At 44.7% G+C, this 27,071-nt stretch overlaps 1 protein-coding gene and 1 pseudogene across 1 annotated transcript in view; one reads left to right on the forward strand and one right to left on the reverse strand.

The window, feature by feature from the left end:
- Positions 1-6,231: 6,231 nt before the first annotated feature.
- Positions 6,232-27,071, forward strand: part of LOC126180896 (organic cation transporter protein-like) — a 432,242-nt gene continuing 411,402 nt past the window's right edge. Inside the window, exon 1 of the mRNA XM_049924729.1 lies at positions 6,232-6,293. The gene's annotated coding sequence lies outside the window, so the exon portion shown is untranslated. The remainder of the gene's footprint in view (positions 6,294-27,071) is intronic.
- Positions 26,475-26,592, reverse strand: LOC126104423 (5S ribosomal RNA; annotated as a pseudogene).

A 27,071-nucleotide genomic window follows, 5' to 3' on the forward strand; every position in this document is an offset into this window, starting at 1 on the left:
GCGTATGAGACCCATAGCTAGGCAATGTCGCTCCGTCGAAGAGTTTCAAAATGATTTTCTATCTGTGTATTGGTAGGAAACGGTTCAGCAAGGCATTAAAGAGCTAATTACTTTACCCAATTTTGAACACTGCAGTCTTCCAACTATCACCCAGTTATTTTAATATATGGTACAACAACACCTGTACCTGACCGAACCGTATAGCCAATCTGCACTCATACAATTATGCATCTCAAAACTTCCACATTCATTACGAGTTCCCTTCTCACCGGATAGCAAAATGAAAGTATTTCAGCATTCAGAGACAGTTATTAGAAATTCAGCAATCGGACTACTCATTTGTCAGTAAGAACTTTTATAACGGCAATCAAGGGAATAGCTCATACGGTTACAACGAGCAAGCCCGCCCATACCATAACAAGAGAAATAAAAGATTTGATTCCGATAACGATTTTCATGGGCATGCTAATAAGAGACAACATTTTGATAACCAGTGTATTCAGCAGCAGCAACAATATCATAATTTCGACGCGAACAATCACAGTTTCCAGCCTCAATTATTGCCGCAGCCGCAGCAGCCCGGAAATATTCAACAATACAGTTTACAAGCCTAACCGAAGATCAATGTGCCACCGCCCGGCTTTGCCAGTACAGCCCAGTCCAGTAATTTTATGCAACCGCAAAGGAATAACTTCTCCCACAAAAATCAGTGGTCGCAGTCCCATCGAAACGATCAACGTCAAAGAAAATTTCACCACAAGCATGAAGGAAATAATTAACAATTTAAACGTAATTTTAGCAACCACATCTTCATCACAATCACCCTCAGCAGTGTCAGTTCATTCTTAATGAACCTAATGTTCGTTTCCATCCACCGCGGTATTCTGCAGACCAAAACAACCGTATAGTACCTATAATTGAACCATTACAGCAATCTTCTGCCTCCAATCAGCCCACTAGTAACGCATGACTAGAAACTACCGACTCGGTTCAATTGTAAAACGCACATTGTTATTCTGCTACTCATGATACACACAACTTTCGACGGCATTAGGGACACACTATTACAAGAGAGACACCAGACTCAAAAGAATATTTCTCATCCCATAGTTGACATTAAAATTGACTTGTATTTATTTCCTGCAGTGATCGACTCTGGTTCAGCTGTAACGATGATAAATGAAGCGATTTCGAAAATATAGCGCCGACAGTACCTGTCCTACTTTCCCACTTGGTAAAACGAAAGTTCTAGGCGCAGTCTCCAACAAGGGAGTAAATGTGAAACTGCAAACCCACCTATCTTTTATACTTGCTGATCACACATTTCATGCTAATTTCTGGATCGTTCCTCTCTTAACAACCGACGTCATCCTTGGCATGGATTTCCTTGTTGAACATGTTATCAACTTTAAGTAAGTCGTTGCTTACACTGAACAACTAGCTGTCACTTTTTAGAATATTTTGTCGGCTGAGGAGCAAGACATTAACAGAGCAGATGTCATTTCAGCATCTAAGAATACTAATTGGCATACATTTTTTTACAGACGCGTGTTTCCGTAGTAACAATATCCCTGATGAAGTTGACCGCGACGTTGTGCAGACGATCAACAATAAGATAAATGAATGTAAAGTTTCGACCGCCGATGAACGACAACAGGTGCAGGATATTCTTTTACGACAGTCTGAAGTACTTAACATTGTACCAGGAACCATGTCCAGTTTTGTTTACGAATTCCAAGTAGAAAATGATACGTTTAAAGCAAAACATTATTCAATTCCGTTCATCTATAAAGTCAAGCAAGAACTTTAGGCTGTGTTAGATCAAGGTATGTCCGCAGCTCATGGTCTCGCGGTAGCGTTCTCACTTCCCGAGCACGGGGTCCCGGGTTCGATTCCCGGCGGGTCAGGGATTTTCACCTGCCTCGAGATGACTGGGTGTTGTTGTGTCGCCTTCATCATCATCATTCATCCCCATTACGGTCGGAGGAAGGCAATGGCAAACCACCTCCACTAGGACCTTGCCTAGTAGGACGATGCGGATCTCCTACGCTCTGTCAAGGAGTATGGGTCTTCATCATCATCAGATGAAGGTATCATTGAACCAGCTGTTAGTCAATATATTAACCTCATCACACTGTTAATAAGAGAGTGGCTAACTTCGTCTTGTGTTGGATTCACGTCAGATCAACGAAATCATCATTACTGAACTGATCGTCCGCAAACGCTGGAAGAGCTCTTGCAAAAATTTCACAGAACGTCACTCTGTTGCACTCTGGACTTAAAATATGTATTCTGGCAAATTCAACTGCATCCTTATTGCAGAAAATACACTTTTTCCTTTTTTTCGGTAACTGCTATCACTTTTGTAAATTACCTTTTGGTCTAACAATTATCTCCGCTGCTGTCATCCGTGAGATGAATACTATTCTTCCAAATGAATTAAAAGACCGAATCTACATTAACGATATTCTAATTGCAGTACCTTCTTGGTCGGAACGTAATTCCGTTCTTCGCATGCTATTGCAAACTTTTCTTACAGAAGCTGTTAGCGTGAACCTTAGCAAGTCTCATATTGGCAAGACTTTCAGTAAATTTCTAGGTCACGTAATTTCGGCAGACGGCATTACGCCCGATCCCGACAAACTACAAGCCATCCGTGGCATTACAATTCCGTCTACCAAAAAACAACTTCGCAGCTTCCTCGGTTAGATCAATTTTTTTTCGGCGTTTCATACACCACTCTGCACTAGATACCCCTACATTGTCATCTTACTTGTAAAAATACTATCTGGTCTTGGGACGACCAAGCACAGTAAGTTTCTCAATCTGAAAAAGGATTTGCTTAACGCTCCACTTCTATCACATCCTGGCCCTACAAAGATTTTTTCGATTGCTACAGACAGCTCTAAGACTTCTCTTGGTGCCCATGTATTTTAGCAAATAGAGGAAAATGGTACAACTGTTCAGAAGAACATCGCGTTTGCTAGTCGCATCATCACATCGGCTGAAAGAAATTATTCTGTCACTGTTCACTCGAAACATTGTGTTGTTTGGGCTTTCACTAAATTTAGTCACTTTCTATACGGTAGACAGACAAGAGTATACACAGATCACAGAGCTATTTAATTTCTTTTATCAGCTAAATACACACATGACAGACTTAGTCACTGGAAACTTTACTTGCAGGAATTTGATTTTACGATTGCCCTCATCCCAGGAACCCAGAATACAGTAGCAGATGCACTTTCTCGCTTAATGTGCAGTAACCAGCAAGAAATCGCTGCTAATTTCAGCATTCTCTAGATTAAACAGGTAGCTTTTGAAAATTTTATTTCAGTATCATTAAAAGGCATCGCCAGAGAGTAGAGCAAAGAGGACGTTTGGGAAGAGTTCAAACTTCTGTGGCTTGACACGAGCCAGGCAACAATCAGAGCTTACTACACCGTGCACAATAACATTCTGTTTCTCCGCGCTCGCCCTGACAGCGATAATTGGACTCTCTGTATACCTGAAGAACTTGTCAATAAATTAATCTGGTATACACACTTGAGCTACGTCCATTATGGTACTCGCAAATGCTTTTTGATTCTACGACAGAACTGTTATTTCACAAATGCCGAAAAGCGTATGCGACAAGTCTTAGTGACTTGCAAAATTTGTCAAAAAGGTAAATCTTCTACAGTAATTCACATTGCCCCTCTGTACCCCATTGTGCCCATGAGATTAAGACATATGGCAGCTGTTGATCTATTTGGATCCATACCAGGAACTAATAAAGGTCTCTGTTACATTTTTGTAGCTGTAGAACTAACTTCGAAATTTGTATCTTTCACTCCGTTACTAAAAGCCACTGCTAGAACTGTTTCTAATGCTTTTACTAAAAAAAAATTGCCTCATGTTGGACATGTTCAAGGTAGTCTCCGACAATGGACCGGAATTTTGATCAGTAATATGGAAACGCACACTGCAAGCTAGAAATATTACACCCATTTTTATTTCCATATACCATGCTTCTTCCAACCCATCAGGGCGCATCATGAAAGAGATCGGAAAAGTTTTTCGTATCTACTGTCACAAAAAACATATTGATTGTGACAAGCTCATTTTAGATTTTCAGGACGTCATCAATTCTTCACCAAACGACTCTACCATGCGTTCGCCGTATCTTGTGTTGAAAAATATAGATCCACCTAACAAAATTCATGAAATTGTTTCTTTTCCTTCTACAAGAAAATGGTTACCATGAAATTATAGGCATCGCACTTAGCAATATAAAGCGTGGAGAACAGCGCCGCAAACGTCAGCAAAAACAGGTGAGTAACCTCCAGGAATTTCGCAAAGGACAAAAAGTGTTGATACTCACTCATTACCTATCCAACAGAGGAAAACGTCGTTGCAGTTAATTTCAACTTCTATATACTTACCTTTTAGGAAACGTAATATTCCCCATCCCAATGTGATTCGTGTTGAAACTTTACAGATGAGGAAATCGCGAGGCAATCATCGCATCAGCAACGTCAAGCACTTCATAGAATAACTTTTGCTTTGGTTCATTTCATGTAGCTAGGTAGAAATTTGATGATCACATACCACAATTGTTTATTTTTTGCCGTTCAGCTTGGTATAAATATTTTTTTGCTATTCTTCAGGAACCACGCTAACTGCCAAATTTTTGCAGATGTACGTATTTATATTGCCAGCTTTTATATATGCTTATTCTGATTTGCATATGAGTGTACAGAATAATATGGCAAAACACAGATTTTTTTACCTGATACATTTCCCACGCTTATATAAATTCTATTGGTGCCTTGTTTCCACAATTCCACGATTATCTAGCATTTCATTAGATGGCGACGTGCCCAGTAGGGAGAAATTTGCAGGTCGGTTCTCTTGCCGTAAGTATAGGCCTTGCACTGTTTTCTGTTTCAACATGCGTGTTATGTTGGACATGTGTCCTGTAGGTCACATCCCTTGGATAGTCTAAGCACTGCGAACGGTAGTTAAAACATTTTATTCATAATAAGCATTTGTGTCCTTTTTGTATACAGGGTGTTACAAAAAGGTACGGCCAAACTTTCAGGAAACATTCCTCACACACAAATAAAGGAAAGATGTTATGTGGACATGTGTCCGGAAACGCTTAATTTCCATGTTAGAGCTCATTTTAGTTTCGTCAGTATGTTCTTCCACCTACGCTCAATGGAGCACGTTATCATGATTTCATACGGGATACTCTACCTGTGCTGCTAGAACATGTGCCTTTACAAGTACGACACACGTGGTTCATGCACGATGGAGCTCCTGCACATTTCAGTCGAAGTGTTCGTACGCTTCTCAACAACAGATTCGGTGACCGATGGATTGGTAGAGGCGGACCAATTCCATGGCCTCCACGCTCTCCTGACCTCAACCCTCTTGACTTCCATTTATGGGGGCATTTAAAAGCTCTTGTCTACGCAACCCCGGTACCAAATGTAGAGACTCTTCGTGCTCGTACTGTGGACGGCAGTGATACAATACGCCATTCTCCAGGGCTGCATCAGCACATAAGGGATTCCATGCTACGGAGGGTGGATGCATGTGTCCTCGCTAACGGAGGACATTTTGAACATTTCCCGTAACAAAGTGTTTGAAGTCACGCTGGTACGTTCTGTTGCTGTGTTTCCATTCCATAATTAATGTGATTTGAAGAGAAGCACTAAAATGAGCTCTAACATGGAAAGTAAGCTTTTCCGGACACATGTCCACATAACATTTTTTCTTTCTTTGTGTGTGAGGAAAGTTTCCTGAAAGTTTGGCCGTGCCTTTTTGTAACACCCTGTATAGCCTCTATAATCTTACGTTCATTTATTTCTGTTGCTATTTTGTCTTTACTGATACAATGAAATGTGCCATTTTTTATGATATTATGCTACTCACTTTGCCATTATTGTACACCCTCTGCAAGATAGCAGGCCTTACTTCGAAGTTCCATCAAAAGCTGTAATAATCCACGATTGCTGGTGCTGTTGTCTTCGAGGTTGTGCACCGAAGAGGAACCTACGAAAAAGATTGAATTCGTTTTTAAATACGTGTCATCAGCTACCTATAGGTGCTAAGCAAGCACATACAAATGAATTTTTTGTCCAGTTAGCTCTTTTCTGTGTAAATGGTATAGAAATCTTCAAGTTTTCGTTGTTATAATTTTAATATATTACAAGACTGTAATCTTTCTCCATTTGTTTCCAGATCTTTGCCGTTTCATCTTACCCAGCAACTCGTTTCGAGTTTTCAACGATTTTTCCTCATTGGTGAGTAACTCAACAATGAATCCTTGTTATTAATGATAGTGTTAGCTACGCCTGTGTATGCCCTGAACTTCACCCACGTCTCGTAGAAGTATCGTGTCAGCACTGCGACATGAACACATTGCTTGAGCTTCGAGTCGAACCATGCGTGACGCTGTCTGTAATTGACTTTCGGCTAGCTGTCATCAAGCAAATTCACTACCTCGAAGCGAGGTCTCCCTTGATAGCCTTCGGTATATGTGCTGCATTCTCGTCTTCTACAGATACATACTCTCATATATTAACATAAATTACATTACATAGTCCCGAGGAGCTAAGGGGCAATTTCATAATGAGAATTTATTATGTTAGTTCCTACTTAGCTGGGTGGTAACGTGCTCGCCTCCCATGCAAGCGGGCCCGCGTTCGATTCCCGGCCGGGTTGGAGAATTTCTCTGCTCGGGGGCTGGGTGTTGTTGTCCTCAACCTCATTTCATCCCCATCACCGGCGCGCAAGTCGCCCAATGAGGCATTGATTCAAATGGTTCAAATGGCTCTGAGCACTATGGGACTCAACATCTTAGGTCATAAGTCCCCTAGAACTTAGAACTACTTAAACCTAACTAACCTAAGGACATCACACACACCCATGCCCGAGGCAGGATTCGAACCTGCGACCGTGGCAGTCCCGCGGTTCCGGACTGCAGCGCCAGAACCGCTAGACCACCGCGGCCGGCTGAGGCATTGACTAAAGTAAGACTTGCACTTGGCGGCCGAACTTCCCCGGATGAGGCCTCTCGGCGAACGATGCCATACGCTCATTTCCATTTTTATTATGCAAGTTTATTATTTTTTACTGCTCTTTCAGAAAGGAAATGAATGTCTTATTACTCGTAGAATACTTGATGTGTTGACTGAAAATAGCAAGCTTATACTATGTGGCGGACCAGGATTCAAACCCAGTCCTTTTGCGAGTGCAATGCAACCAATTAACTCGTAAGATCGATCCACCGGACAGTTTAAGTAACTTAACAGGTCCAGTCATATCTCATAGCAATGAGCAGCGTATGCGCTGGGGCGCTGTTTGTGGGATGCTAAACTTGGCAAGTTGACAGAGGTTCTACGAGGGTTGCCCAGAAAGTAATGAACCGCATTTTTGTTCTTCAGCACTTTATTGAACATATTGAGAATCACACACATGAAGGAATGATGTTTTATCTACACACCCTATTTTTTCACGTAATCTCCATCCCGTTCTACGGCCTTCCCCCAGAGCGAAACAAAGGTGTGTACGCCCTGTCGGTACCAATTCTTGTCTTGATGGCGGAGCCAGTGCTTCACTGTGTGAATGACCTCCTCGTCGTCCTCAAAATGTCTTCCACAAATGGCATCCTTTAATGGCGAATGACAACATCAGCTCGCTGCAAGATGTCAGGTGTGACAGCCGTGGAAGGTCTTCTCGACCGCTGCAAATCGTAGAGCTCTGCCGAACCCCCTTCTGATGACCTCACCCTCCGTGCCCAGCGACTAACTGTACTTCTGTCGACAGCAGATGCTCCATAGACTTTGCACAAGCGTTTGTCAATATTCCCCACGAAATTCAATGACGACACGTTGCTTGTAGCGTACATCACCTACAGACGCCATTTCGAAACTGTCCTGCAGCTACGCTATCTTCGGAAGAGACGGAAACTTGGCGCGCTTACTCGGGAGACTTCATATGATACATACGTAAAGTTTCGCATCCGTAGCATTGTTTTCGGCTGAGAAAAAACTGCGGTGCATTACTTTCTGGGCAATCCTCGTAATTAAACTTTTGCTTTCAGTGAGCACTGCCCCCCTCCCCCCACCCCCACCCCACCCCGACTGATCTAACTTGTCACCAGTTTCTTCTCCCAAAAGCCATTTCCTGCCCCCACGACACTGCAGGAATTTCTGTGGAGTTTGTTGGGATGGTGAGGAATAATAGCCGGGCTGGCTAACAAATGCTGACAAGTTTCTTCACAACTGACACGGCAAATTCGCTGCATTCTCAGCGCTCCCTTCTGAAATGTATTGTCACTGCGAACTTTTGACACGGCTACAGCGACTTAATGTTAAACTACATGTACCCCATCAACAAGCGAGACACATAATTACATGCAGAATACACAGTTTTCAAGCGCAAAACAGAAAAATGACGTCTACCGTTGGCTGAACAAATATATGGAGGAACAGCTTTCGGCAGCAAATGATGCATATTCTCTGGAGGCGACCTTTCAGTACCCATCATGAAGCCACCTTATGTATGTGTTGCCACGTCTCTGCAATAAATAGTAGATGTTCGCACCGCATTCACCATATGCCCGTAAAGACTCGTGTAAGTACAATGTGAGAACCATTGAGAAAGTCATTTGTGAGAACCCTGTTAAAAACTGTGGCGAATTAAATGAAGAGTTATAGATATTAGAAATTCTATAATTGATGTACAGGTAACGGAAGCATTATATGTATTAGAAATGCATTATAAATAGTGTACTTGATGTACAGTAAACAAATGCATTAAGCTAGAAATTTCAAAGGAAGTATTACATAAATGGAAAGCATATCAGAGAGCGTTTCAAACATGTAAACACAAACAACGGGAAAGAAAAAAATGGAACATTGTGGTATAACTGCTCGGCAATAATCTTTTTTTAAAAGTAATCCTTGAATAAAAAAACCTTATTTGTTTTCAGACACTCAATTTCTGTCAGACAACCATATTCAAGTCACGGGTTAGCACTAAATCATGTCTAAGGTCGTTCCGTGGTATGAAATACGTAATTGTACAACTATTCTCCCGATGGCGGGACAATGGTTTGGGGCGCTGTTACCTTATTGCTAGCTGGTCAGCTTCCACACGTGATATGTCGCTGAGGTCCTTTTCGACAGCCACATAAAATACAAAGTTCTATTTTTTTTAAATGGGTGCCATAATTAGTGGTTATAGCTGTTAAACATATCTTCTGTATGTCTGGAAATACTTCATATCGTCTGCTACAAGTTGGTGAAAACATCTGCAAATAAATCGTTCAAATGGCTCCGAGCACTATGGGACTTAACTTCTGAGGTCATCAGTCCCCTAGAACTTAGAACTACTTAAACCTAACTAACCTAAGGACATCACACACATCCATGCCCGAGGCAGGATTCGAACCTGCGACCGTAGCGGTCACGCGGTTCCAGACTGTAGCGCTTAGAACCGCTCGGCCATTCCGGCCGGCATCTGCAAATACAATGGTTTGCAAAACTTACGGACGAAAGTAACTTTCGCATGACATGTCACTGCTAAGAAACATAGCTTGCTGAAACTTGGAGCACACGTAGAAACAACTGCTACGCTGTAGTACAGAATATAACTGGAAGAAATATGGAATGAGATGAACAGAAATGATACTTTTATTCAAAGACAGTTGTTAACACTGACGTCACCGAAATTTATGATGGTCACCTGGACGTTACAAAAGGCGGGAGATTGTCCTTAATATGGAGTCTGATCATCACTGACGGCACTGCATGCTCTGCAACGCGTGCTAAAGATTCTTGTGGGAGGGCGCTCCGTCTCTCCACCAGCGCGGTTGACAATTGCTGGTTGGTCGTCGGTACATGCAGACGCGCTGCAATAAGTCTCCAGCGCATCTCACGCGTGATCGATGGGATTTACCTTGCCAAGCATGGGAAAACGTTGCAAAGCATTCATTGCCGTGCATGGTGATCGAACCATCCCCCGCGTTTTGTAACGTCCAGGTGACCGTCATAAATTTCGGTTACGTCAGTGTAATTGCTGTCCTTGAATAAAAGTGTCGTCTCTGATCGTCTCATTGCATATTTCTTTCGCTCACCATCTGTACTATACTGCAGTAGTTCTTTGTGTATGCAGTCCAGGTTTCATCGAGCTATGTTACTTGGCAGTGACGCACCATGGGGAAGTTACTTTCGTCCTTAAGTTTTGCACGCCAGTGTATTTACTCGATCTGAATATAATTGGGCGTCGTGGCTTGTCTTAGGTGTTTCTCACTGTATATAAATGACCTGGAATATAACATCAATGCTCTATCTTCAGATTTAAAAAATGAATAAAATAAAAATGTAGAATTAAGAAAACGCCGATAATGGCGACAATATGGTGACAAATGTTCGGTCCGGAAATATAAAGAAAGAAGAATTTGTGTTTTGTATCAATACGAGGAAACGAATTGTCTAATTAGGCTTATATTATATTACATCTTGTAAAAAAAAAAAAAAAAAAAAAACGATGGGCTCCAAACAGCAACTACGTTATACAGGGTGTACATAAAGTCCGGGAACACTTCCAATTATTTATTGCACAAGAACTAAACATTGTACAGATGTCATACATATTGCTTTTTGAAGAGAAATTCTGAAAGTTTGTAAAAAAAAGACATTCGATATGCGAACCATGAGTGACCCGGCAGACGTTAATATGGTAACCGTCTCGAACGCGCTCCACATTCACTTCACTCACACTGGGACGGCCGCTTCTGTGTGCCGCGCACAAGCAACCCGTCGTAACGAATTTGTTGTGCCAGTGGTAAATGGCCTTCCTTGTTGGTGGCTTCATACCGTACTTGGTTCTAAACATCCGTTGAACAACTGTAGCACACTTGTTTTGTCGAACTCCAGCACACAGGAAGCTCGCTCCGCACCTGAACTCGACAAGTTTGCGACTAGCTCTGCCTATCGGCAAATTACCGAACTACGCTGTGGCGGTATACATGGAAGGAAAGGAAGAAAGAAACTTTCAGGGTTTCTCTTCAAAATGACATATGTATGATATATGTACAATGTTTGGTTTTGTGCAATAAATAATTGAAAATGTTCCTGGACTTTATGTACATGCTGTATTTTTGGTAGTAAGTGTGCAAAGCCAAGCCAACCAAGTACGAAAATATATAGGACTGACCGGAGATCAAAATCCCGACTGGACCGCTAACTTCTATCACACAGTGGGACCAAGTGAACGTGAGACCAAAACAGCTGGTATAGTACCATTCTCTGGCCTCAGCGGACTTGTAAATCGGCGGTGGCAGACGAGCCAGCCTCGCTTTGTCCCACAGCGCCAGTGAAAGCGAAAGCCGCGAAAGCTGCCCGGTGAGAACAGAGACGGGGAAACCGGGACGCCCCCTCCAGCACGACGGAGCCTCGCCCGCTGCTTTGCTGCTGCCGGCAAGTCGACCCTCGCAAAGGTGCGTATTACGTTAATTTTCTCATAGCGCGATACATCTACGACCGCATCTACATAAATACTCCGCAACCCACCGTTCGATGCGTGGCGGAAGGTACCCAGTACCACCACTAGTCATTCCCTTTCCTGTTACACTCGCAAATAGAGCGGGGGAAGAAAGAGTAGCTATATGTTTTATTTGTTGTTGTTGTGTTCCCGCCAACAAGAACCTCTTCATCCACACCCTTGCAACCCACCGCGTGGATGCCTTCCTCCTCAACTCCTTCAAGTACATGCTATTCAAGAGTTAAATGGCTACAAGATTGATTTTATATTGTACAGTGGTTTTTGACAATTGTATTTTGATTAGTACAGTAGACTGTTACTGAAATTCTCAAGTGTATATAGTAGAACTTATGTACTTGTTGCTTAAGTACTGGGAGATTCATACATTCTTGAACTTCCGGGTATTTTTATTTATTACATTGAATATTATAAGATATTAAAAGCACAGCCTTATCTTTTGTTTTGCTGCAAATTATAGATGTATATGTAATACTGTGATAATTTAGTCAGCAATTATAATGATAACTACTTTGTGAGGGCAATCTGATTCAACAGTTGCTTTGAGAGAACATCATTCGAGGTTGCATACACACATGATACACATGTGTGAGCATTCCTCTTTTTCCATCACACATCTCTACGTCCTCTTATCTTCCGTTTTGTTATTACTCACAGTGTGCATATGTGCATGTATGCATGTACATTTGTATGAGAAACCATATGGAGCCCCAATGAAAGTTCCATTTTCCTGTATTATGCATTTATTTTATTGTCTGTATAAAAATAAATCTGAACATTATGCTTGCTTTCTAAGTAAACTTTCAAAAAGGTGAAGTTTGTCATGTTAACTTCATAAGCCCTCTGCTTTTATGTCCTTAAGACAGGATATATGCTTACAAGAGGTGTGTGTGTGTGTGTGTGTGTGTGTGTGTGTGTGCGCGCGCGCGCGAGCGCGCGCGCGTGCGTGCCAGTATCAGTTACATTACTGGCTGACACAGTTAAATGTTACATGTACATATAATAAATTTAAAGAGTTCCATTAGTTGAAAAGTTGGATTGTAGAATTTAGATGATGCACAGACAGAAATATAGAAACTATACATCAAAATAAGAGCCTGATATATTCTGAAGAGAAAAGATATCTACATTTTCCACTACAGCTTCTTTTATATTAAATCTTATCATAAAAATTTCCCTTCTTGTAGACCAGTGAAGTGACATATGATGAATAGACTCTTATTTGTTAATAGTGGAAACCAACTTTCTCTGGTTTTGCTAACACTGTGATAGAAATGACTCAAGGCTCTGGCTGATTTATTGATAAGTACATTTTGCTGATGTACAGTAGAATTGGAACAGTTTTGGATAATTGTTCTTGTATAAAATGAGCAGTAAGCTTTAAGTAGTCTTCCCATATTTTTCCAGCTATTTTTTAAATTAGCCATTCATAAGAAGTGTGCATTTCTTAAATTTGCTATATAAAAGCTTGCCTTTTTAAAAATTTTGCATTACTTAACTTTAGTAATATATATCAAAGTTAAAAGTGCAGTCACTTGAATAACTATAGGCAATACCTTTTAAAATGACCTATGAAGCAAATGCCGAGTAAAATTAAATGGACCCCACCACACCATCCACACTTCGCTCTACCTTCTCCACCGCTCCGATAATCCCCTCCCAATTGCGCGTGGCGGAGTTGCCATTGGTCACCAGTGCCTCTCCTTCCCGACCCCACCGAACACCTGATCCTCAGTCTCTTCTTCCCCGGCCTTACTGTCACCTGCGCCACCATCTATGTCCGCCCTAACGCCCCTATTCCTTTCGACTTCCTCTCCTACATTGATCGTACCTTCTCCTCCTACGTGATCGCCGCCGACCTCAACATCCATAGTCGTTCCGCACACAGTTACGGCGGTGGCATCGGTTCCTCTCCACCCTTCAAGGCGACCTTGTCCCCATTCCCCAGCACACGCGCCCCGAATCCAACTTCACTTCTGATGTCATCCTCTCCTCCCCCAACCTCCTTGGCCGCATAGCGGTGGATGTCCTGCACCCCGCTGGTAGCGACCATCTCCCTGTCCTCCTCACCATTTCAGACGGTCGTCGCCCCCGCCCCGACCCTCGTAATGACCCTCCCCCGAAGTACATCCATGATTATTCCCGTGCCGACTGGAATACCTACCGGGATACCCTCTCCACCCAGGTCGAAGGCCACCCCTTCACCTACCACCACCCTGACGATGTTACCCATGCCGCCTCCTTTCTCCAGCAGACCTTGTCTGAGGCCGTGGAGGCCCACGTCCCTACTGTCACTATCCACCCCCACCATCCTACCTTACCCCCACAGGCCGTCCTCCTCCTCTGTGAATCCTGCCGTCTCTACCGTGCCTTCCTCCACACGCGTGACCCGGACACACTATGACGCCACCCGCAACTCCAGCGACACATTCGAAACTTGGTCGCGGCTAAGAAACGCCGGGACTGGCGACAGACATGCACCCGTTTAAATGCTACCCTACCTATAAACTCATCCAAGTTCTGGTCAGCCTTCCATCACTAAACCCTCCCCCTACTATCCTCTTCTCCATGATGATCATCCCTTCCCTGACACCCTTAGTAAGGCCAATCACTTTGCCTCCTACCTTTCCGATGTCTTATCCATCCCTGACGATCCCCAGTTCGATTACTCCCTCTTCCCGGATGTCCGCGATCGAACTGACGCCTGTGTCCCTCCCCTCACACCTGGTTTCCAGTACTTGGACAATATTGCACACACGGAGCTCAATGCCCCTATCACTACACAGGATCTCATTGCTACACTCTGCAGAAAACGCAACACCGCTCCTGGTCACGATCATGTCACCTACCGCCACCTTCATGAAGCTCCTGTCTCTTTCCTCTCCACCCTGGCCAAGCTCTACAATGTAGTCCTGTCCACCGGCTACTACCCCGACCTGTGGAAAACCTCCCATATACTGATGTTCCTTAAACCCGGTAAACCACCGTCCGCTGTCTCCTCCTACCATCCCATCAGCCTTACCTCAGTCTTCAGCAAGGTACTGGAATCCATCCTCACCCGATGCATCCACCAGCTTCTCCGCCAGCACCGCCTCCTTCCCTTTACCCAGTGTGGCTTTCGGCCATCCTGCTCTTCCGCTGACCTTCTCCTCCACCTCACTCATCTCCTTTCCGAACAGCTTAATTCCTGTCTCCATCTCTCCACCTTCCTTACCCTCTCCCAAGGTGGCTTCCGCCAGCTCCACAATCTTCCGATCCCTGGACCTCGAACGTGCCTATGACCGTGTATGGCATTCCGGTCTCCTGTTCAAGCTCCAAACCTTCGCCCTTCTCATTAACTACGTCCGTCTGATCGGCTCCTTTCTCTCCCACCGTCCTTCCTACGTCATCATCCATAACACAGATTCCTACACCTTTTTACCTTCCGCCGGTGTGCCCCAAGGGTCCGTCCTCTCCCCCCTTCTGTACCTTTTGTATATGGCGGACATGCCGCTGCCGTCACCCCCTGTCCACCTTCTCCAGTTTGCTGATGACACCACCTTCCTTGCCCTTGCTCCCACCCTGCAGCATTCCCAACACCTTCTCCAATCCTATCTTGACCGGTTCACCACTTGGTACAACCAGTGGTTGCTCAAGGTCAATCCCTCCAAAACTCAGGCGATCATGGTAGGCAAAACCACCCCTTCCTTCCGCCTCCTCGATTTCTATCTAACCATCTATGGCCGTCCTATCGCCCTCACCCCCATCCTTAAGTACCCTTGACCATCGCCTCTCCTGGACCCCCCATCTCCGGACAATCCAAGCCAAGGCATGCTCCCGACTCCATCTCCTCAATCTCCTTTCCGGCCGTACATGGGGTCTGGACCCCTCCACCATACTCCACACCTATCAATCCCTCATCTACCCTATCCTCTGTTACGCCCATCCTGCCTGGATCTCAGCCCCCCCTACCTTTTACAAATCCCTTCAGATCCTTGAACGCCATGCTCTCCACCTCGCCTATCGCATCCCCTCCCCCACGCGGATCCTGTACGACCTCATTCCGTTCCCCCACCTCCTCCTTTTCCTTGAAAGGATATGGATCCTCTACACCTCCCGTAAACTCGATCCTCCTCACCCACTTGTCTCCCCCATCCTCTCCCACCCCCGCCCGCTGCCGCGCCTGTATTCCCATGTTCCACCTGCTCTCCATCTCTCCATCCTCCTTACCCTCTCCCAAGGCGGCTTCCGCCAGCTCCCCCTCCCTGATGATACCCTCCTCCCCTCCATCTACCCCTCCTACCAACTTTGATCCTCCCTCTTTCTGTGTTTGTTCCTTTGGGCACCCTCCCTCCCTTCTCTCCCCCTTCCCTCCCTCCTCCATTTCTCCCCACTCCTCCCCTGGGCTTCCCCTACCCTGTCCCTCTACTCCTCCTCCCATCTCCTCTGCCATTGGCATCTCTGTTCTCACCTCTCCCCCCCCTCACCCTTCTTCCCCTCTAAGCAGGTCCCCGGACTTGCACACGCTACATGGACATTCGTGCGCCGGAGATCATCGCCATCAGTGTCTCGTGTGTGCCGTCATGTTTTGTGTTGAGTGTTCACCGTCACACTCCACCGTCCACCTGTGCCATCGACTTCTTCAGTGTTTGTGCGTCGTGTCAACAGTTTGTAGTGTGGATTATCGTCGAGTGTGAACGGCTCCGTGTTTGTATTTATGTGTCTACTGTTTTATTACCCGCCATTATGTAACTTATGTGTATTATTTCTGTTTTTTCTCATTTTCTATTCTGTGGCTGAAGAGCAGCATAGAATGCTGCTGACAGCCTGCCTGTTGTACAGGTTTTAAAATAACAATAAAGAAAAAAAAGTTGTTGTTGTGGACTTCTGACACTGGTTTGATGCAGCTCTCCATGCTAATCTATCCTGTGCAAGCTTCATCCGCCAGTACCTACTGCAACCTACATCCTTATGAATCTGTTCAGTGTATTCATCTCTTGGTCTCCCTCTACGATTTTTACCCTCCACGTTGCCCTCCAATATTAAATTGGTGATCCCTTGATGCCTCAGAATATGTTCCACCAACCGATGTCTTCTTCTAGTCAGGTTGTGCCACAAATCTCTCTTCTCCCTAATTATATTCAATACCTCCTCATTAGTATATAATCTACCCATCAAATCTTCAGCATTCTTCTGTAGCACCACATTTCGAAAGCTTCTATACTCTTCTTGTCCAAACTATTTATCGTCCACGTTTCACTTCCACACACGGCCACACTCCATACAAATACCTTCAGAAACGACTTCCTGACACTTAAATCTATACTCGAAGTTAACCAATTTCTCTTCTTCAGAAACGCTTTCCTTGCCATTGCCAATCTACATTTTGTATCTTCTCTTCTTCGACCATCACCAGTTATTTGCTCCCCAAATAGCAAAACTCATTTACTGCTTTAAGTGTCTCATTTCCTAATCTAGTTCCCTCAGCATCACTCGATTTAATTCTGCTACATTCCATTATCCTCGTTTTGCTTTTGTTGATGTTCATCTTGTATCCTCCTTTCAAGTCACTGTCCATTCCGTTCAACTGCTCTTCCAAGTCCTTTGCTGTCTCTGACACAATTACAATGTCATCGGCGAACCTCAAAGTTTTTATTTCTTCTCCATGGATTTTAATTCCTACTGAGAATGATTCTTTTGTTTCCTTTACTGCTTGCTCAATATACAGATTGAATAACATTGGGGATAGGCTACAACCCTGTCTCACTCCCTTCCCAACCACTGCCTCCCTTTCATGTCCCTCGACTCTTATAACTGCCATCTGGTTTCTGTACAAATTGTAAATAGCCTTTCGCTCCCTGTATTTTACCCCTCCCACCTTCAGAATTTGAAAGACAGTATTCCCGTCAACATTGTCAAAAGCTTTCTCTGAGTCTACCAATGCTAGAAACGTAGGTTAGCCTTTCCTTAATCTAAGATAAGTCTTAGTATGGACCCTAATTCATCGTATCTTATTTTCGTGATCCTTAGGCGAAATATAATTTGGCGATAGCACAATCGTTCTGCAGTCAGTTTCAAATGCCAGTTTCCTAAATTTTAGCAATAGTATTTCTCGAAAAGAACGTCGCCTTCCCTACAGCGATTTCCACTTGTTTGCTTGAAGCATGTCCTAACACTTGCGTGTTGTTTAAACGTTACAAATCCGGCAGCCCACCTCTGAATTGCTCCGATGTCTTTCTTTAATTAGACGTGGTAGGGTCCCAAACACTCGAGCAGTACTCAAGAATAGGTCGCACTAGCGTCTTACATGCGGTGTCCTTTGCACATGAAGCACACCTTCCCAAAATTCTCTGAATAAACCCATTCGCCTTCCCTAGCGCAATTCTCACATGCTCGTTCCATTTCATATCGCTTTGAAACGTTATGCTCAATATTTAAATGATGTAACTGTGTCAAGCAGGACACTCCTAATGCTGTACCTGAACATTATGGGTTTGTATTTCCTACTCGTCCGCATTAAAGTACATTTTTCTTCATTCAGAGCAGTTGCTATTGATCGTAACACCTTGAAATTTTGTCTAAGTCATCTTGTATCCTCCTACAGACACTCAACTTCGACAACTTCCCGTGCAACACATTATCATCGGAAAACAACCGCATATTGCTGCCCACAATGTTCGCCAAATCAGTAACGTATATGGAAAATAACAGCAGTCCTATCACACTTCCCTGAGGCACTCCTGTCTATACCCTCGTCGCTGATGAACACTCCCCGTCGGGTACAATACTCTCCCTACTGGGTTCCATTGCTTAAGAAGTCTTCCAACCACTCACTTATATGGAACCTAATTAATATGCTCGGACCTTCGTTGACTCTCTGCAGTGAGCACCGTGTCAAATGCTTCAAGGAAAACTAGGAATATGGAATCTGCCTGTTGCCCTCCATACATAGTTCGCAGGATTTCGCATGAGAAAGGGACAGCTGCGTTGTACATGAACGATGCTTTCTAAATCATTGTTGACTCGTGGACCTAAGCTTTTCTGTCTCAAGAAAATTCAGTATATTCGAAAACAGGATATGTTCAAGAATTCTGCAGCAGATCCATGTTAGGGATATTGGTCTGTAATTGTGCGGATCCATTCTTTTACCCTTATTGCATACAGGAGTCATCTGCGTTTTCTCCAGTCGCTGGAAGTTGGCGCTTGGCGAGAGATTCGCGACAAATGCAACGTAAGTAAGGAGCCAATGCCGTACAGTACTCTAAAAACAAGATTGGGATTCCAGCCGAACCTGGTGACTTACTTGTTTCCAACACTTTAAGTTGTATCTCTACACCCGGCATGCTTATATATATACGGCCGTCTGTTCAGTGGTCAAACGATATGCGTTCGCGTCGCGATACAACCTTATTTGCAGATGCGTATTATTCGATTTGCATTGCATGTGATAAATGATGTTCCAGGCACGGACCCGAATTTACGATTAAAGTTAGTTCATGAAACCACGTCATATACAGTGAGGATGCGCGCACTATGTACGCTTCAAATTACCTTTCCAGGTATGTTGACAGATTCAACAGTGGACACAAAATTTACTGTGGACAAAGGAGAGTTGATAATGAGGTTTCTTATCAGAAAAACACAAACAATGCAAGTCATGTTGGTAGCATCTTTTTGAAGCAGTTAATCCGCGAACGATTTCTCAACCTCACAGCAGTGAATGTAATAAAATTGTTTAAGAAGATTTTGTCTCCTCCTCATGAGATCGTATAGCAGCCCTTGCTGTAGCAAAAACGACGCGCGTTTCATAAGTAATGCAACACATTTTTTCTCGGATTGAACCGGCTGAAAAAATGCCGAATTGGCCGTGGGATATCATGGAATGTTCTCTCTTCAATCCCTACAGTTTCTTGAAGTTGTAATGCTGTTTAAATTGGCATCTGTAACGGAGGCGGTGCGTTCCAAGCAGAGAGCAGTAATTGAGTTTCTTTTGGTGGAAAACCAGAGCACCGCAGATATTCGTAGGCGCGTGCAGGATGTCTACTGAGATCTGGTAATGAGCAAAAGCACGGTGAATCGTTGGTCGAGGCGTCTGTGAACATCGCAACCAGGTCGCGCAGACCTATCCGATCTCCCGCGTGGCGGCCGGCCGCACAAAGCTGTGCTATCCTCAGTAAACTGGAAAAACGACTTCAGCTAGTTTGTCGCCACAAAAATGCAAACGAACTTCTCCTTCTCCATGACAACGAAAGGTTTCATAAAAGTCTGTGAATCCGACAGCAGCTCACATTTTGGACTGTTCTTCCTTACCCACCCTACAGCCCGCCTTTCGCCCCTTCCGACTTTTAGTTTTTGGCCCATTGAAGGGTCACTGCGCGGGAAGCAGTATGCGGATGATGGGGAGGGTTATTGATGTAGCACTACATTAACTCCGTCGTCGGCCAGTGGAGTGGTACCATGCGATTAAACAGGCGCTCCCAGTAAGGTGGCGTAAGTCCTTCGCTTTGAAAGGAGATTATTTCGAGAAATAGGCTTTTGCAATCAAAACAGAGAACAATAATATGGTGTATTGAAGTCCTAAGTAAAACCAACCTACTTTCAGAAAAAAAGCGTTGCATTACTTATTGAACACCGTCATAGAAGTAGTTCCTCCATTTTTCGACGGTGGCAATTGCATTACTTCTGTTTTTCCGCACCTATAAGCAACGATGGCGTTTTGCTCGGTCGGACGACGAAATTACTCTATCACACTGCACACTAATTCGTGAGAGTTGCAGACTGTCAGTTTGAGTTGCTAGTATTACACGTTGTTCCCTGTTTGTTAGAGTTACTTAGTCCACCGCGCTGTGCATCCTGGTTAATTAACAGCCCGCCATGAGATTCCAGAGTAACTAGATCTCCGTTTGATAACTCCTTTAAAGCTAATTTTCATACCCTACTATGATGAACCTTTTTGTTTCGCTTTAATTTTGTGTTCAGATATTGTCGATTCAGTCAGACTTCAGCAGTTAAAGAACTAGACCAATGCATTCTGCTCGCTGTTTTCACCGAGGAGAATAAGGATGACGCGTCCATGGGTCGACAAATGTGGGTTCACTAAGGCAAACGCTGTCTGGAACAAATAATGGAACGTTCCTTCCGTCTCATCCTCGGAGCTCCCGTGGCGTCTTGCGAAGTCCCACTGGAGCGGCCGCGGCGAGCATCTATTCTCTCTTGCGTTACACGGAGAGCGACACAATTTGCGCGACGAAGATTAACGTAGAAATGTTTACTGGCGGAATCGGGCTTGTCTTCTGCACTGATACGCTATGAAAATTAGTCCAAACGATGGTCACTAGCGTCGATTTAACCCGCGAAACTTGTTTCAACTCGTTGCTTATAAAAGTAGTGTACTTACCGAAATGAAGTAACAAAAATTTTGAGAGCCGGCCAGTGGACTGGGAAATGTACGGTGCTAACTATTCACACACTACATATACGGCTACATATACGTGACTGTTCTGCAATATACACTTAAGTGCCTGGCGGAGAGATCTTCCAACCACCTTCAGTCTACTTCTCTACAGATCCTCCCTCTAACAGCAAGTGTGAAAACTGAACACTTAAATCTTTCTGTCTCTGCCCTGATTTCTCTTATTTGATTCCGATGATCATTTCTCCCTATGGAGGTTGGTGAGGATAAAATATTTTCACTGTGCGTGGAGAAAGTTGGAGCCGGCCGCGGTGGCCGTGCGGTTCTAGGCGCTGCAGTCCGGAACCGCGGGACTGCTACGGTCGCAGGTTCGAATCCTGTCTCGGGCATGGATGTGTGTGATGTCCTTAGGTTAGTTAGGTTTAAGTAGTTCTAAGTTCTAGGGGACTGATGACCTAAGATGTTAAGTCCCATAGTGCTCAGAACCATTTTTGAGAAAGTTGGAGATTGACATTCCGTGAAAAGATTTCACCATAACAAGAAACGCTTTTGTTTCAATGATTGCTATCCTAATTCGCTTATGATATCAGTGACACTCTCTCCCCTACTTCGCGATAATATAAAACGAGCTGCTGCTGTTTGTACCTTTTCGGTGCCGTCCGTCAGTCCTATCTGATAAGGATCCCGTACAGCACAGCAGTACTCTAGCAGAGGTCGAACAAGCGTACTATACGCAGTCTCTTTAGTAGACCTGTTGCATCTTCTAACTCTTCTGCCAATAAAACGCAGTGCCTGCAGCTGGGTGATAGCAACTCCCTCTGTAACGTTCACGAAAATGGAACAGGATAGCAGTTTAAACATCAGTGAAACAGTCACACAAACATCAAACGTAAAGTTGCCGCAGTAACAAACGTAATTTATTAGTTTCGACCGAATCTCCCCAAGTCTATCGTCTTCATTACACACAACTACCACTGCGATTTCTTGAGTTCTAGGCATCTCCACGAAATAGTTTTGCATCCAGGCCTTTCAGCCACTGATAATGTATGTAACTACTATTTTATTTCCTGTTCTCACTAATACCACTCTCCTGGTAAGTGTCGTTTGTTGCCAGAGCTTTTCCACCGTGTATTTCCAACAGATGTTGAAAAACACCAGTCCTCATGGAAAAGTCACTAATTCTTATGGGAAGCAGAAAGTAGAAATTTTTCGCAATAATGAATTTTGTAAAATTGTGCTACGTTATACCCCACTCTTTCCTAAACAAGAATACGTATTGTATTTGTATACTTGGCATATATTGGTAGGAAAGAGACAGCATTTTCTTAACAACGACAAGCCTCCTTTTCTCAATCCAGTTGCGTTTATTCCGGCTGCAGCAACCTTTCTCTATCTTAACTCTTATTTATTCGTTGGCCATTGCTTTTCAAACTGGCCAACTCGGTGTTAAGGAACGTAGGCAGCAGCTGAACGTCAATTCCGCGTTCTGTTTACACTTTCTTGTCTTGATCTGATGGAGACACTTGGTTTCAGGAATTAATCTTATTGTGCTTATCATAAATGGTTCAAATGGCTCTGAGCACTATGGGACTTAACATCTGAGGTCATCAGTCCCCTAGAACTTAGAACTATTTAAACCAAACTAACCTAAGGAAATCACACACATCCATGCCCGAGGTGGGATTCGAACCTGCGACCGTAGCGGTCGCGCGGTTCCAGACTGAAGTGCCTAGAACCGCTCGGCCACCAGAGGCCGGCTGTTTATCATATTTTATCCGTATAGATCGTAAATTTGGGCAGTATAATATGGAAAAACACTAATAATTTAGAAGAAATGAGAAAAACTGTTTGGGTCACCTTCATTTACAGAATCGCTACAGACGATGACCCCCGTCATTCTCTCTGCCCAAAGGGCCCAGAGTCATTGCGTAAATATTAGAGAACTAGTGATCTATATGTGTGACGTACATGTATCACCTATTAATGTCAATATCAGATATTACAAAACCTATCTATAGAGACTTCACTTGCAAAAACTTGTCTGCTAAATCCGTTCGTGGCAGCACTCAAAATTCCACCGAAAGCTTCAGTAACTGTATGTGCACGCTTGCCTAAACAGTATTTGTGGGCCTCAAAACACTAAGAACTGGTGTCGTGGGCGCAGCGTTGCGTTTCTATGATGGATCAGTCAGCAGGCTGAAAATTTTCAGCGATATGGGGATAGAACCTGGAGTGAACATGTGCTTGTGTCTGTTGACTAGCTGAGGGTTCGGGAGGCTGAGAAAAGTATCCTACAAAGACAAAAGAGGCCAGCAGTCAGAAGAGGCACTCCAAACGTAAGCGGAGGATACAGCGACAGCAGAGGACCTGGCGAGATTTAATTTTGAGTGCAGGTTGAACAGATAACAGCAAAAACTTTAAACGCGTTGAATGTATGAAAATTTTAGCTTCTGGTAGAATTTTCTTTGGGACTTCATTAAAATGTACTAGAATTACGAGAATCAAGTAAAAGATGCGTCAAATATTTAGACATATTTTTTTAATCTGTTTTTTATGACACATACATTTCTGTAAATTTCTAATGTGATAACTGTGCTTCTGTCATATAAGTAATACACTCTGAAGAACATGTGACAACTTATGCACGTTTCAAATTTGGTATCATCTGAACAAATAGTTTTTGAAAAATGTGTACCAACGTTAGTATGGTCAACCATAGGAAATACGCTCACGAGTGGGTCTCCTTGAGTCGGCATATTACGTCCTGACCACAACCCACATACATAAATTACGTAAAGCGCGACCAATTATTGCCTCCAGGCCGGGCAAAGCCTCCTGCCATCGGATACTGGAAACTGGCAATAGCGTCCACAAAAGCTGTGGAGCGGAGGGGAAATCACGGGAGCAGCCAGGAATGATACGTCACACACAGTTCGGGAAACGGAGGTTAGCTAACGAAAGCACTGTTTGGAACGAATGTGGGCTAGTGGAATGTGGACCACTAGCTGGGATGCAGCGGTTCTAGAATTCTCGCTCGACGCAGAAAAAGGCGGCGAGGAAATGAAGAGTTTAGAATTGTGAAACAATGGTTCAAACATCCACTTCTTGTATTATCTTCTGTACATATTCGTTCAGACTAATCGCTGGAACTACTGTAGGGATTTTCATACTGTTTTCACTAATAGACAGACTGATTAACGAAGAAGGTTTGGGTAAATAATTTGTAAATATTTCTTGCAGAAGCCCTGCACCGCCTCCAAACCTTCGCCCTTCCCATTAACTACGTCCGTCTGATCGGCTCCTTTCTTTCCCGCCGTCCTTCCTATGTCACCATCCATAACACAGATTCCTACACCTTTTTCCCCTCCGCTGGTGTGCCCCAAGGCTCTGTCCTCTCCCCTTCTGTACCTTTTGTACACGGCGGCATGCCGCCGCCGTCACCCCCCGTCCACCTTCTCCAGTTTGCCGATGACACCGCCTTACTTGCCCTTGCCCCCACCCTGCAGCATTCCCAACACCTTCTTCAATCCCATCTTGACCGGTTCACCGCTTGGTGCAACCAGTGGTTGCTCAAGGTCAATCCCTCCAAAACCCAGGTGATCATTGTAGGCAAAACGACCCCTTCCTTCCGCCTCCTTGATTTCTATCTCACCATCTATGGCCGTCCTATCGCCCTCACTCCCACCCTTAAGTACCTTGGCGTCACCCTCGACCGTCGCCTCTCCTGGACTCCCCATCTCCAGACAATCCAAGCCAAGGCACGCTCCCGACTCCGTCTCCTCAAGCTCCTTTCCGGCCATACGTGGGGTCTGGACCCCTCCACCATCCTCCACACCTATAAATCCCTTATCCACCCTATCCTTTGTTACGCCCATCCGGCTTGGATCTCCGCCACCCCCCCCTACCTTTTATAAATCTCCCCAAATCCTTGAACACCATACTCTCTGCCTTGCCTATCGCATCCGTCTCCCCTCCCCCACGCGGATCCTGTACGATCTCATCCCCTTCCTCCACCTCCTCCTTTTCCTTGAAAGGATACGGATCCTGTACACCTCCCACAAACTCGATCCTCCTCACCCACTAGTCTCCTCCATCCTCTCCCACCCCCGCCCAATGCCGTGCCTGTATTCCCACATCCCACCCGGTCTCCATCTCTCCACCCTCCTTATGCTCTCCCAAGGTGGCTTCCGCCAGCTCCCTCTCCCTGATGATGTCCTCTTCCCCTCCATCTACCCCTCCTATCAACTTTGATCCTGCCCTCCCCCCCACTTCCGGTGTCCTTTCCTTTGGGCACCCTCCCTCCCTTCTCTTCCCTTCCCTTCTCTTTCCTTTTTCCCCATCCCCTTCCTCCCCCTATCTCCCCTGCCCGTGGCATCTCTGCTCTCCCCTCTCGCCCTCCCACTCCCCTTCCTACTCCTCCTCTCTTGGCAGGTCCCTGGACTCGCACACGCATAGTGAACATTCGCGCGCCGGAGATCATCGCCATCAGTGTCTCGTGTGTGTGCCTTCGTTTGTGTTTAGTGTTTGTTCGCCGTCACGCCACCACTGTTCACGTGTACCGTCGCCATCATCCATGTTATGTGCGCCGTGTCAACTAGTGTTAGTGATGTTTCTCGTCCAGCGTGAACGGCTCCATGTTTTTTGTTTTTTAGTGCCTACATTTTTTTTGCCCACCGTTTTGATTGTATTCTCTGTGCCACCTATATGTATTACTTATTGTAAAACTCAAGGCTGAAGAGCGGCGTCCTCTGCTGCTGACAGCCCGCCTTGTGTAAGGTGATCAAAATCACAATAAAGAAAAAAAAAAAAAAGGAAAAAAATCCTGCGCTGCCATGAAAACGATGCCATTGGCATCTAGCGGTGAACAGCAAAACTTCTCGGATTGTATAAGGCCACGTGATGGCGGTGCCAGCCTGGCGCGATTTACCGCTACCGGGAGGCTGATTTGAGTCACCGCCGACAACCTAAACGACTTAAGACTCAACACCTGTCACATATTAAGCGGCCGTGACTCACGTCAAACTGGCAACGCAGTCGGGCGGATAAAACGGCGCGATAGCTCGCAGCTCCCGTCATTGCTACGAGATGTTATTCCAAATGCCAGTTAAATACGGAACATATGACAAACCCCTCCTCAGATCTTTCCTGATGTGTGCTGTTTAAATCGTTTAAGCAATATGAAAGTGATGGTATTCAGCTACCTGCCATTTTTCTCTGAACTATAACCCTAATCCACACAGTGATCCGGAAAAAAAAATTCAGCTAGCTTCCATTTTGCTCTGAACTTTAACCGTACCTCTACACCAAACAACTAAACCCCGTCCGAACAGGCCTTTGAAGCCTCAAGGGTACCGACCGGCCGCCGTATCATCCTCAGACCACAGTCGTCACTTGATGCGGAAATGGAGGGCATGTAGTCAGTACACCACTCTCCCAGCCGTATCTCAGTTTCCGAGACTGGAGCCGCTACTTCTCAATCAAGTAACTTTTCAGCTTGCCTCACAAGGGCTGAGTACACCCCGCTTACCAGCAGCGCTCGGCACACCGGATGGTCACCCATCCAAGTGCTACTCCAGCCCGACAGCGCTTAACTTCTGTGATCTGACGGGAACCGGTGTTACCACTGCGGCAAGGCTGTTGGCCTATCTCTACACAGTGACCCGAAATATACAGGGTTACTACAAATGATTGAAGCGATTTCACAGCTCTACAATAACTTTATTATTTGAGATATTTTCAAAATGCTTTGCACACACATACAAAAACTCAAAAAGTTTTTTTAGGCATTCACAAATGTTCGATATGTGCCCCTTTAGTGATTCGGCAGACATCAAGCCGATAATCAAGTTCCTCCCACACTCGGCGCAGCATGTCGCCATCAATGAGTTCGAAAGCATCGTTGATGCGAGCTCGCAGTTCTGGCACGTTTCTTGGTAGAGGAGGTTTAAACACTGAATCTTTCACATAACCCCACAGAAAGAAATCGCACGGGGTTAAGTCGGGAGAGCGTGGAGGCCATGACATGAATTGCTGATCATGATCTCCACCACGACCGATCCATCGGTTTTCCTGTTTAAGAAATGCCGAACATCATGATGGAAGTGCGGTGGAGCACCATCCT

This window comes from Schistocerca cancellata, chromosome 1 (genome assembly GCF_023864275.1).
Source record: "Schistocerca cancellata isolate TAMUIC-IGC-003103 chromosome 1, iqSchCanc2.1, whole genome shotgun sequence".
NCBI classification, from domain to species: Eukaryota; Metazoa; Arthropoda; class Insecta; order Orthoptera; family Acrididae; genus Schistocerca; species Schistocerca cancellata.